The sequence below is a fragment of the Oryctolagus cuniculus genome, chromosome 4 (assembly GCF_964237555.1).
Source record: "Oryctolagus cuniculus chromosome 4, mOryCun1.1, whole genome shotgun sequence".
Lineage (NCBI taxonomy): Eukaryota > Metazoa > Chordata > Mammalia > Lagomorpha > Leporidae > Oryctolagus > Oryctolagus cuniculus.
This window is the reverse complement of record NC_091435.1, coordinates 153,233,462-153,245,784: the sequence shown is the minus strand read 5'-3', so window position 1 is coordinate 153,245,784 and position 12,323 is coordinate 153,233,462. Positions and strand designations below refer to the sequence as shown.

Genomic DNA, 12,323 nt, shown 5'->3' with positions numbered 1-12,323 from the left:
AATCTAGGTCTCTGTTGAAAACCGACATCCATTTTGAGACTGAAGAGATACTATTTGGTGTTGAAAGAAAGTACTTAAAGTGATACAGGAAGTACATAGTTTCTACAACTATTTGGTAATTATGTTGCTGATTTTTTTTCACAAATGCTTTTAATAATTACAAAAATATTTGAGAAAAAACTTGATTGCTTTTAGACAAAAAACAAGATAAAACATTAATGTTTATATATTGTATTCCATCAGAATAATGGAGCTCTAAGAATTAATATTAAATGTCTTGGAGAGTCACTTTGATGAGGTCTGTTCGTGATTTTAACTTTTTAAAAAATGTTTTTATTTATTTGAAAGAGTTACAGAGAGAGGCAAAGAAAGGCAGAAAGAGAGAGAGAGAGAGAGGTCTTCCATCTGCTGGTTCACTCCCCAAAAGGCCACAACGGCTGGAGTTGAGCCGATCCGAAGTCAGGAGCCAGGAGCTTCTTCCTGGTCTCCCACTTGTTTCAGGAGCCTTTTAATTATATTATCTTTGTTGGAAAATTTTTGGTATGAAAGTTTAAAAAATTTTTATGATTATAAACTTACTGTTTTTCCATGTTTTAAGAAAGTTACTTTTAATTTCAGTAAAATAATGAATACATGTTTTTTTATTTTTTTGACAGGCAGAGTGGACAGTGAGAGAGAGTCAGAGAGAAAGGTCTTCCTTTGCCGTTGGTTCACCCTCCAATGGCCGCTGCAGCTGGCGTGCTGCGGCCGGTGCACCGCACTGATCCGAAGGCAGGAGCCAGGTGCTTCTCCTGGTCTCCCATGGGGTGAAGGGCCTAAGCACTTGGGCCATCCTCCACTGCACTCCCGGGCCACAGCAGAGAGCTGGCCTGGAAGAGGAGCAACCGGGACAGAATCCGGCGCCCCAACCGGGACTAGAACCCGTTGTGCTGGCACCGCAGGTGGAGGATTAGCCTAGTGAGCCACAGCGCCAGCCATAATACATGTTAAAAGTTAGATTATTTTAAAGCAGTTTTCGGCTTACAGTGATATTTTTTCTGAGGTTTATTTTCATATTTTTTATTTGAAAGGCAGACAGAAGCACAGAGATCTTCCTCTGTTTCATTCCCAACATGCCTGCAGCAGCCATTGCTGGACCAGGCCAAAGTCAGGAAACTGGACCTCCATCTGGGTCTCCCATACGAGTGTTAGGAACCCAAGTGCCATTGCCTGCTGCCACCAAGGATGTGCATCAGCAGGAAGCTGGGTGGAAGTGGAATATCTGGGACTCAAGCCAGCCACTCTAATAGGGCATGACAGCAACCCAAGCAGTAAATTAACTGCTGTGCCAGATACCTGTCCTGGTTTATGTAAATACTGAGCAGAAGGTATAGAAAGTTCTCAAATACCTCTTCTCCCAAGGATAACTTTTTTATCCTGGATATTTCACTATGTATAATGTGTGTAAAAATTGCTACACGGTCCTTGAGTCAAATGTGTATTGTTTGGAAAAATTGTCCACTAGAAGTCATTTTACTCTAACCCAGGATTTCTCATGCATTGCACTAAAAATATTTTGGGTCAGATAATTCTTAGTGGTGGGGGGCTGTTACAGATGTGTAGCAGCATTTCTTACCTCTACCCACCATATACCACTTTGCAGTCAAGACAACACAGATGTCTCCTGACATTGCTAAATGTTTCTTGGGGGGAGAAAATCACCTCTAGTTGAACCATTGCTCTACCCCATATGCCGTGTTTTGGAATTCTCTTTATTTTTTAAGTTGGGTCCAAATTTAAGGGCTGTCTAGTTCAGTGAATTGATGCTGAAGTTGTGTAGATAGACTGAATCTTTCCTGCGACATTTATAGTCTTACTGAGCCTCAGTTTCCTTGATTGTAAAATAGGCAAATTATGCATACTGCATAACTTAAAAGCTTGTGAAAATTTATTAAAATAGGTTATATAAAATGCTCTGATTGGTGCAGGTGTTGGGTACAGCATTTAAGATGCTGCTTGAGATGGCTGCATCCTATATTAGAGTACATGAGTTCAAATCCTGGCTATGCTCCCAATTCCAACTTCCTCCTAATGCACACCTTAGGAATCAGCAGGTAGATGGCTCAAGTAATTAAGATCCTGCCACCCATGCTGAAGACCTGGATTGAGTTCTGGGCTTTGGCCTAGGCTATCCTAGTGAGCCAGAGGATGGAAGATTTCTGTCTTTCAAAACAATGAAAATAAAAACTTTGATTAATATTTTCTTTTCTTCAAGTATTTCTGTATTGTTTGCATTTAACTCTTAGCAGTGTCCAAAATCCGTTAGAGTTTTTTCTTGTGGGAAAAGATATGATAGTTTAAGATATAGATTTCAGGAATGCTGTACTTTGGGAAGATAATATTTAGAAAAATGTTACATGAAGACTGATTTATGAGGTCAGTTATGTTTTGATCCCTTCTGGTACTTTAATTAGGTTATGATTATGTTCAAATTCTAAGTGTTAAGTGTTCTCATCATGTCCACTCAAGGACTTTGAGCTTTCCAAATTGAAGGTAGCATTAGATGTCATCCAATCATTGTTTCCCTTCAAAGTTTTATATTCATATCTGAAATTCTGCCAGTCGTAACAAATTGTGTGTCAATTCCAGTGGAGGTAACTGGACTCTTGTTAGACTAAGTTTAAACTTAGTCTAATAAAGATTTCTAGAAACTTGATACAACTTATAGCTAATAATATCCACTTCCTATTGCTATTTTGCAGAATTACAAAGCATTGTCCACTAATGAATTAAATTCCATCTTTATAATTAAAGTTATTATTTTTCCTTGCAGAAAATTTCTGATGAGTTGATGAAGACAGGAAAGACTGTCATAAAGACTGTAGCAGTATTGTACTGTAAGTATCTCTTTGAAAAAGAAGTGTAAATTAAGAATATTTTCTGTGTCTAGTTGCTTAAAGGAAAATATGTCAGGCTAAGAAAGTATATATAACATATAGAAGAGGATATATTACAATTATGTTAATAATTTATGAGAACTAATCTTATGCAGTCTTTTAAAAATTGCAAATGTATTCTTATGTATTGATATGAAGATTTTTTCCACAGCATTGAAAAATATTTCTAATTCTAACAAGAATTGATCTAGTTTATGTACCTTTGCTTATTTAAAACTCTCAGAATCCAGAAAATCATTGTAGTTTTGTAGGTTGTGATTTGTTTGGGTGGCTTATTGTTTAGGTTATTTTGCAGAATTATTTATTTGCTGATTTATTTATGTATTTCATTATTTATTTATTTGATTATTTAGTAAATTATTTATCTGTTGAATTATTAATACATCTTCATGACATGCTTTAAATTATTTATAACTTAATTTTGAGTTTATTGCTTTTAGACGCTGCATTGTTACTGACTAGTTTTGATTTTTTTTCTTTGTGGTTCTTAAAAATTAAAGTATTAGCTTTAAGGCAAGAATATGTTCATTGCAATGCCCATGGATATTTTTTTGTAATTTATGGTAGAGATATAATTTCAGTTTTGCTTTGTTTAGCTTTGAATTTACTGATTGAGGGTTACTGGTGACAGAATATTTGTGGGTTGTGTGCAAACTCAGTGTAGAGTTACTTACAAATTAATGATTTAGCCTATCATCTGTAAACAGAGATTAAACATGTAAACCTCAGTCCACATTATCCTTTGTATTTCCAAAGGGCAGGTCTGAATTTCCCACTTACTTGAGAGTAAATAATGGACTTTTGGTTATATTGTTTTAGTGGCACCTCTGTTTAACAACTGGACTATTTTTAGGAAAGTTCAAAGACATGAAGTTCAACTTGCATTTGGATCCTTGTGAGAGAAATTTGACTGATAGATTCAGTCCCCATTAAATGGATATTTGGAAAACAACATGATGTATCTATAGGTTTTTCTGTCAGTCATAATGACATATTTCCTATCTCTTATGGAAAATTTTATTTTAATGAACTAAAATGGACAAAGATATTTATAAATATGAAATATAGTTTCTTTGATTTTAGCTTATAATTCTTTTATATAAAGTTTCTATTTTTAACCAAGTAAGATCATTTCTCCTAACTATTTCATAACATAGTACACTTATTAGCGCTCTTTTATTGAATGGTTTAATGAATAGGTTAAAGTAGTTATTTGGGTACAAGAGTGCGAAGTGCACAACATGGTCTTTATTTTGTGTTTTCTTGCAGTGAATTATTATGTACTTTACAGTTGTAACACTTCAGAGAGAAGCTGCATTGTACATTTCAAGTTGAGTTGCTATTGAAATATAGTGAAAATGGCCTCTGTAGACAGGTTTCACTATAGAATTGTAAATTATGTATATATCCCCGAATTTCTTGTTTTGAAATATTGAATATATGAATATTTAATTAGAATGTTGCCTTAGTATCTTCATATGCTTGCCTTAAAGAATGTATTTTCCTTTGATTTGTATACTTGGATTTAGAAGTGTGTTTTCCACAAGTGTCTGTGACTTTCTGGAGATGAACAAACACAGATATTGTTAGAGATGGAAGTTTTTTTTCAATGTGTTTTTGTATGCTAGTTTGGTCTTTTGAAGAAAAAAAGCTGCCTTCTTTAATGTTGAATAAGATCTATATTAGCTGCAGTGAAAATCTACCGAGTTTACACTATGAACATATTTGTAGAGTGTTAACTGTGTCATCTGAGTGATTTTTTTCCTTTGAAGGCACACATATGTGTGCATATACATGCAAGCACAACATATGAAGTTTCTTCTGACATCAAAATAAGTTTTTAGGACTTGTGTTTGAAAAGAGACATTAATGTAGACTATTATAATGATGGTTAACATAATTGAGTTCTTAACTGCAGACATGGTCTGCAGACATGGTGCTTTTATCTTTGACATGGGTTGTTTGTTGATTTTCTCACTGTGGTAAGTACTGTTAGCTTCATTTTCATGATGGTGAAGTAAAGATAGTAAGAAACGTGCTCATTGCTACACAGCTGAGAATAATTGGTGGTTCTGGAGTTAGTGCTAATTTACTTGGACTTAAGAGCCTTTCTTCTTAGCTTATAAGAGCTTTTAAAGACTAGATAGTACAATGTAATTGTTTAATTTTTAAACTCTTTTTAGAGAATATAGTTAATTTGATAGGTTTAATTTGCTAAGTATACTCATTTATTTTGTGTTACACTTAGTCATCTTTCTTAAAAAATAGACAGGTATTTGAGTGTGAATTTTCTGATTTCATTCTTGTAATCCTGCATAGTTTAGCAAATATATAGAAAAGTAGAATTTGTTCCTTGGAGAGATTGTGTGTTTGCCTGGGAATTTTCCAACATTTAGATCAGATCTTTTGATTGTTGAGTCAAAGACCATTTCCAGGGTTCTTATTAGGTCAAATCTGATTTCCTTATGACAATATCATCAGGATCAGATACATTTCTATGTTATTAAAAGCATGATAAATTGCCTGATGCTTAGACTTTTATAGAAATGATCACAAACTTTCTATTAAATTAACCTTGAATATAGTGTTTAGTACACAGTTAGGCATTTTATTCCATGGCTGAAAAAGACCAGAAAGTAACCAATTCTAATTTTAAATGATTCGATGTAATTATTTAAAAGAATCTGGAAAGCCTCAGAGATAAGGAAAGACTGTGACTTTAGTGTGCGGCTAAGAGGAAAGGGTCTTGCCAGTCATATTTGCTACTTGAAGAGAGAAGGAAGCCTGTGTGGTAGATCTTAAATAAATACAGGAAACATATAAGGAAACATGAATTAGGTGGCAACAGAGTTTGGGTGATTTTGGTCTGAATGCCATTAAGTAACCACTTTTGTGTGAATGGCAAGGTATTAAGCAAATCACTTTAAAAAATAGAAAACTTTTTCAAGTATACAATATTATATCATAACATCTGTGAAATACATGATTTAGTAACATGAAATACTGCAATAGCTAGAATGATCATATAATTTGTCTTTTAATCCAGGGTAGGTTTGATAGTGAAAGCTTGTACTGTTACATATCTGGACATTAACCAGTACCTTCTTGTGACACACTTCTGTGATCACACTAGGAATATCTCAACTTCCTATTGAGTGATTCCTGATAGTCTTGTGTGGTATATATTTAACAAAAAAATCTTTTTTTAAAAAAAAAAGATTTTATTTATTTATTTGAGAGGTAGAGTTACAGTGAGAGGGAGAGACAGAGAAAGGTCTTCCGTCCACTGGTTCACTCCCTGAATGGCCGCAACAACCAGAGCTGCGCCGATCCGAAGCCAGGAACCAGGTGCTTCCTCCCGGTCTCCCATATGGGTGCAGGGGCCTAAGGACTTGGGCCATCTTCCACTGCTTTCCCAGGCCACAGCAGAGAGCTGGATTGGAAAAGAAGCAGCTGAGACTAGAACCAGCGCCCATATGGGATGCTGGCGCTGCTGACGAAGAATTAACCTACTATTCCATGGTGCCGGCCCCTAACAAAAAATCTTAATTCATAGGCAATATCTTTAAGAATATTTTCTTCTATGAGAAAACAAACTATGTATTTTTGTTAGCCAACCAGGGCAGCTGTAGGTGTGACTTTAAGTAAAGGTAACTGATGTTTTACAGTTTTTGGAACCTATATTAAATGAAAATAATAGTATTACAATTGGAAACAGAAAGATAAGTAGGCAGAATTCATTTTACTGGATAGTTCTGAAGTCTTTGTTCATATCACACATTATAGAATTTTTGGTTTGCCTTGTAAATCTTTTAATTGATAGCGTGATGGACATTGTAGTGAGAGATAATGCTATTAGAATTTATAATTTCCTATTGGATGACCTAGTGATCTTTTTTTCCCCTTTAAAATCTGTATTACATTTCATATATTGATAAGGTTGACAGTTTTAGTAAAAGCATTGTCAAAAATGGTTATTTCCTTGGTGAAATTCTGTGTGGGAAAATAGAAATGCCTAGGAGATAATAGCTTATTTTTTTGTGTGTAGCTTTCTTTTTGATATCCTCTTTATGTATTTATCTGACATGATAACTTGCATTATTAAAGTCATAATTGGATTATACAATTTTAATTTCTAGTTTATTTGTGTTTAGACCATAGATGAATTACTAAATTGGACCAGGTACCTGTAGTGGTATATTTATATGTATATGTGCATTATAAAGTTAGAAAAATTCTGATTTAGTGATTGTTATTCATATAGGTAATACCAGAATCAATTTTGTTCAGAAAGGCCTATTATGCCTTGTAACAAAGGAAAACATTATCTGTATATTTTTCCTCAAATTTGTCACAGTGTGAAGCACTTCCTGAAATACTACATAGTTGTAAGAATAATATGGCTTGTGTGTTGGCTCTGAGAGTAACTCCTTTATAATTAGGACAAGTAAAAGTACAACCAAAGGTCATGTTCGATGCAACGTTTCTTTGATGCCTCATTTGTTCTGTGGATTTCATGTGAAATGGTTGAATCCTTGCACTGATGCTGTAGGACAGCCACCAAGCTTGTCTCTCTTATGGAGGTGATTCACATCTTTCCTTTACCACTTACCAACACTTAGCATGAGTATATATTTTAATTCTGGAATAATTAAATATAACCTTCTTAAATTGAGATTGCAAAATTAAAAAAAGAGGACCGTGTTATACTTCAGGGGTTTTTAGGTCATTAAACAGTACCAACATATACGAGCTTTAATGTGTAGTCTGAATACTGATCCTAGTTTTGATGTTGCTGACTGAAACAGTAAAAGCTATACAACCTTAGCAGCAAAAGCAAAACAGAAAGTACCATTTTACAGATTAAATGGTCATGGCCTCCCAATGACTATGTAATCTACTGATGAGATCCTAGATTTGATTTCATTGTGACTTCCTATATGAAAATTAGAGTATTAACAAGGTCATGTATAGAGAAGGTTTCTATTTTTAAAAAGGGAACATACGTATGTTTAGAAAAGCGTGTACATATGTTCTGTTGGAAGAGGATAACATTGCAAGTTTTAATGTCTACTGTAACTGAAAAAATATTTCCCTTAAAATTTCTTTATGCTCTTTTCCTACCCTCACTTTCTTACTATAAAGCTTCTAGTGTAATGGTTTTCAGACATTACTGCTATGCCATAATTAAATTAATAGGAATGTTTTTCCTTGTTAAAATAGTTGGGGAAGTATTTGTCATTTAATAGATAGGGATCATGGATTATAGGTATCCTACAATGCAGGGAACAGTTTCAGACCACAAACTATCCAGAGTACCACAGAATATTTGTTTTTGAAACTTTTTATATATTTGAGAGGCCGAGGAGGAGGACTGCAGTGGTTGGGCTGGGTTGACTGAAACAGGAGCTGAGAACACAGTCGAGGTGTCTCATGTGAGTAGAAGAGGCCCGATTACTTGAAATATCACTTGCTGCTTCCCGGCATGTACATTAACAGGAGACGAATCTGAGCATTGAACTTGGATATGGCATGCAGGCATCCTAACTGGCTTCATTGGGTGAATTTACTAATCCGGGACTATTGCAGAACATGAAAACCCTTCTCTAAGAGTTCACAGGGAACTTTGGCCCATGCTTGCTGCCTTGGACCGCAAAGATGGTCTGCCTCTTGCCTCAAGCCACCAATTGGAGCCTGGGGACTGGGTATGGGTAAAGAGACGTAATGCTAAGACAGTAGAACCCAGGTGGAAAGGGCCTTATACTGTTGTGCTTGTCATCCCTACTGCTATAAAGGTGGACGGGATAGCGCCCTGGCTGCATCACTGTCACGTTAGAAGAGCGTCAGGACCAGAAGCTGAAGCAGCGGCGCAAGAATGGACAGTTAGTCGAAACCAAGAGAATCCACTCAAGCTACGTCTGAACAAACGGGGAGTGGGGACAGTGCCAGAGGAGGAAACTGAGCCACCCTACTGCCACGATCGTCTCACTAAAGGCCTTCTAGGAACAGCGGGACTCGGAGGTCGGTATCACTCCGTGGTCAATGCCTTCCTAGTTCATTGAAGGGGACTAAAAGCCGTGGGGCCCTATGTCTGTAAGTGACTGATTCAGCAGGTGAATTGGATTCCCACTGCTTGTCAGCTACTGTTTAATTATTAATTACAGATTTATAGTTATTAATGTGTGACTCAACTCCTAATAAGCATAGGGTTATAGCTTTATAAGAGTAGGATGATGTTCTAGATAGATAGGGACAGGATTATAAACTGTTAAAGGTGGATTGTTAAGCCCCCTATTGACTATAGAAATGTATTGCTGTGCTACCAAGATGTTATGTGTGTTTCTAAGTGCAGTGATTCTGCTCGCTCAAAGCAGTCAACAAAACCAACCCCAGCCCTACCTATGGAAACTGATGAGGTTTGAGGGAACTTCAGCGGTGGATGTGGTCCAAACTAAGACGGGGCCAGCTGGGGGCAATATAACATTTTTTGTAACCACCTGTCAGGTGGTCCCGGTCCAAGGGTGTAGGAGTGGTACTGCTCCCGCAGTGTTCTATATGTGCCCCAGGCGAACTGTATCAACTTGTAATGACCCTAGCCACTACTTTTGTCCTTCATGGGGTTGCGAGACAATAGCGCCCTCTTGGTTGGAAGAAAAGGGAGGGAGAGATCCCAATATCAAGGTACATTGGTGGCCGGACACTTGTCACCCCCCGGGTACCCCCTACAAGGGGCCGATAGGTGCCCCAATAAAACTATGTAGCACAGTCATGATCAATGTAATTAACCCATCTGACAGTAAGTGGGACCAAGAAATGATGTGGGGATTAAGGTATTTGGAAGATGGAATAGACCGGGGAGGATATTTCACTATACAGAGATTCAAAATGCAGGGATAAATGCAAGCGGTCGGTCCTAACAAAGCCCTTTTTCCTTGAAAGGGAATAAGCGGCCCAGACCACCACTCCAGCCCCTGGCACCAGTGCTCCAGCCTTGTTCCCTTCCTCTACTGGGGGCACTTCTCAAGCTCCCACTCCAAGGCCAACAGCCCCTTAAACACAACCACTGTGGGCCCTGCTACAGTCTGTATATCAGGCTTTTAATGCTACTAATCCCAATGTGACCCAGGCTTGTTGGCTTTGTTATGACATGCAATTGCCCTTTTATGAGGCTGTGGGGACCATGGGGAACTATAGTGTTACCCGGAATCCACGGGAGTGTCGGTGGGAGCAGAAAGCACAGACAGGAGTAACCATACAATTAATCATTGGAAAAGGGTTGTGCATCGGTCAGGTAAACGGCCGAAGCCCCCCCCTGCAACCAGTCCCAGCCCATGACCCAGGAGTGATACTTTCTACCCCCAAACAACAGCAGGTGGGCATGTTCAGAGTCGGGACTTACTCCCTGTTTCAGTGGCAAAATAGCCAGTCAGTCCAAGGAATATTGTGTGTTGGTTCAGGTATTTCCCAAAGTCTACTATCACCCGGTGGACGAAGTGCTAAATTTAATTGAGATAAGTAGCCATTTAGAAAACCCTCGTAAACATAAAAGAGAAGTGTTCACAGCATTACAGTGGCCACCTTATTTGGATTGGGAATCGCCGGGACGGGCACTGGAATAGCCTCTTTGGTCCAGCAAAACCACTACTTCTCCGGCTTGAGGGCAGCCATAGATGTAGACATTGAAAGGATAGAACCTTCCATCTCCCATTTGGAAAAGTCCCTCACTTCCCTAGCGGAGGTGGTCCTACAGACCAGATGAGGACTGGTCCTCCTTTTCCTCCAGCAAGGCGGATTGTGTGCCACGTTGGAGGAAGAGTGCTGTTTTTATGCCGACCATACAGGGGTAGTACGCGACTCAGTGGCTAAAGTGTGGGAAGGCCTAGCTACAAGGAAAAAGGATCACGAACAACGAGAAGGATGGTTTGTCCTGGTTCAATTTCTCCCCTTGGCTGACTACCTTGGTGTCATCTCTAGCAGGGCCACTTGTAATCTTACTACTTTTGCCAACCTTTGGACCATGCATCTTCAACAGGCTAGTGACTTAAAAAGGACAAAGTCAACGCTGTCCAAATCCTGATACTACGCGAGGACTATGGGCCTATTCCGCATGAGGAGGATTCCTCATACTACAAGAGAAAGGGGGGCATGTGGGATGAGAGAATGCCTAGGACTACCTGTTGCTGAGTATCAATTGCTTTTTCTGCTTCTGTACTGCGCTGCTTACGTAATAACTAATGTAGGACACTCCAGCTAAGGGAAAGAGGACAATTGTACCTCCATGACAGGCTTCACAAGCCCCTAGAGAACGGGAAGGCCCAATTCTTGGAAACAAACCTCAGTGAACAACTCCTGGAATTGACGGCCCCCATTTCCCTTGTGTGACGCGTAGTCCTCAAGCTGCTGAGATACACCAAAAAATGTCCAGATTGAGGTAGAATAAAGAAGTAGCCTGCGTGTGTAGTGACGTATGTGCTTGTTTACTCGAGTGTATAAAATGCTGGCAAGGGGAGGGACGGGGCTTCTCGCTGAGCACTGTGCTGCGTCGTGTGTGCCGGTGAGAGCCCCAGCTAGCTGGCAATAAAAATCCTCTTGCTGTTGCATCTCTGACTGTCTTTTGTGAGTTATTTGGGAAAAGTCTCAAGGTCTGGAATCCAACAGCTTCTTAACTGTTAGACCAAACACACACCCTACCACATGTATTTCCAATGTCTACTTTATTATCAGTACCCTTTAAAAATGAATTAGTAATGCTTCAGTGTATTAATACTGACAATTTTTAAAATAAAGTATTACAGGCTAGCGCCGCAGCTCACTAGGCTAATCCTCCGCCTGCAGCGCCGGCACTCCGGGTTCTAGTCCTGGTTGGGGCACCGGTTCTGTCCTGGTTGCTCCTCTTCCAGTCCAGCTCTCTGCTGTGGCCCGGGAAGGCAGTGGAGGATGGCCCAAGTGCTTGGGTCCCTGCACCTGCATGGGAGACCAGGAGGAAGCACCTGGCTCCTGGCCTTGGATTGGCGCAGTGCCGGCCGTGGCGGCCATTTGGGGGGGTGAACCAACGGAAGGAAGACCTTTCTCTCTGTCTCTCTCTCTCTCTCTCACTAACTCTGCCTGTCAAAAAAAAAAAAAAAAAAAGTATTACATAAAGTGTTACATTAGCGAGAATTTGCAAGGAAGAGAAACTAGTAAGTTATCAAAATTACTGTGTAGTTTACTTCACAGATGCTTTCTACTTCTTAATTTATAGGATTTCTAACTAGATATGGTTGGTTGAACAATTTTCAATTTAGTAATGTGGTTACTAGAAGCTCAACAATATGTTGCAGATACGTAACCGAAGATATTTTAAAAATTTAGCAACACTTAACTTGAAATTAGTGTATCTGTGTATGA

The 12,323-nt window shown here is 38.7% G+C and overlaps 1 protein-coding gene across 9 annotated transcripts in view; it reads left to right on the top strand.

The window, feature by feature from the left end:
* The window catches only part of TBC1D5 (TBC1 domain family member 5), a 602,613-nt gene that overhangs the window by 55,921 nt on the left and 534,369 nt on the right, over window positions 1-12,323 (top strand). For 7 of the 9 annotated variants that reach the window (XM_070072843.1, XM_017346738.3, XM_008266048.4 and 4 more), the window contains exon 2: window positions 2,813-2,876. The gene's annotated coding sequence lies outside the window, so the exon portion shown is untranslated. Of the gene's footprint in view, window positions 1-2,812; window positions 2,877-8,731; window positions 8,958-12,323 lie in introns of all 9 variants that reach the window. The other 2 variants (XM_008266047.4, XM_070072846.1) reach the window with 1 other exon arrangement.